Source organism: Fulmarus glacialis, unplaced genomic scaffold, assembly GCF_000690835.1.
Source record: "Fulmarus glacialis isolate BGI_N327 unplaced genomic scaffold, ASM69083v1 scaffold23105, whole genome shotgun sequence".
Classification (NCBI taxonomy): domain Eukaryota; kingdom Metazoa; phylum Chordata; class Aves; order Procellariiformes; family Procellariidae; genus Fulmarus; species Fulmarus glacialis.
In genome coordinates, this window is record NW_009212638.1 from 5,188 (window position 1) to 6,479 (window position 1,292).

General features: G+C 65.8%; 1 protein-coding gene across 1 annotated transcript in view; it reads left to right on the forward strand.

Annotated features, from left to right (window-relative positions):
* The window catches only part of LOC104076922 (adenylate cyclase type 3-like), a gene marked incomplete at its 3' end in the record, with an annotated part of 8,519 nt that overhangs the window by 5,105 nt on the left and 2,122 nt on the right, over positions 1-1,292 (forward strand). The window lies entirely within an intron of this gene.

A 1,292-nucleotide genomic window follows, 5' to 3' on the forward strand; every position in this document is an offset into this window, starting at 1 on the left:
CAGGTCCCTGGGCACGGCCACGTGGCAGGTCCCCATCCCCATGCACAGTCACATTGCAGGTCCCCAGGCACAGCCACGTGCCAGGTCGCTGTCCCTGCGCACAGCCGCATGGCAGATCCCAAGGCATTGTCTTGCGACATGTCCCTGTCCCTGGGCACAGCCACGCAGCATGTCCCCATCCTCATGCACGGCCATGCAGCGGGTCCCTGTCCCCATGCACAGCCACGCAGCAGGTCCCTGTTCCCAAGCACGGCCATACAGCAGGTCCCCATCCCCATGCACAGCCACGCAGCAGGTCCCTGTCCCCATGCACGGCCATGCAGCGGGTCCCTGTGCCGATGCACAGCCACGCAGCACGTCCCCATCCCCATGCACGGCCACGCAGCGGGTCCCTGTCCCCATGCACAGCCATGCAGCAGGTCCCCATCCCCAAGCACGGCCACGCAGCAGGTCCCTGTCCCCATGCATGGCCATGCAGCATGTCCCCATCCCCATGCACGGCCATGCAGCGGGTCCCTGTGCCAATGCACAGCCATGCAGCACGTCCCCATCCCCATGCACAGCCATGCAGCAGGTCCCTGTCCCCGTGCATGGCCACGCAGCAGGTCTCCGTCCCCAGGCACAGCCACACAGCAGGTCCCTGTCCCCAAGCACGGCCAGGCAGCAGGTCCCCATCAGGACCCCAGCCATCTCATGGGCTTGTCCTGCAGCAGACCATGACGGGGAGAGGAGAGCGGCTCTCCACTCATCCCACGAGCGATGCCTGCCACGGCAGAGCCCCACAGCCGTGCCCGCACCGTGTCGCGGTGGGCTGGCCAGAGGGCCCCCTCCCCCCACGAGCGATGCCTGCCACGGCAGAGCCCCACAGCCGTGCCAGCACCGTGTCGCGGTGGCCTGGCAAGAGGGGCGGCCGGAGGGGAACGGGCGTCGCGGTGCCAGCAGGCTGTTTCAAAGCCGTCTCCGTCCGCCATCCAGTGATGAGCTGGGCTAATTTTAGCACCTTATCTGGGGCCTCTCTCCCCGTCTCCCATCTCTTATCTGGTTGATCCGCTGCCAGCAATTTGCTCCCAATGGCAACAAGAGACACGTGGCGGGGCCGGGCCAGGGCCACCGGCGTCCTCTTTGCTGCGAAACCTGGGTGGGTGCTCTGATGTCTAATAAGGGGTTAGGGCCAGGGAGGGCTTTGGGTGATGGGGGCAAATCCTGGGGCTGGGGGATGCTCCGAGTGAGAGCGTCTTGGAGGTCCCAGCTCGTGGATTCGGAGGGGTATAGGAAGGGAGATGGAGATTATT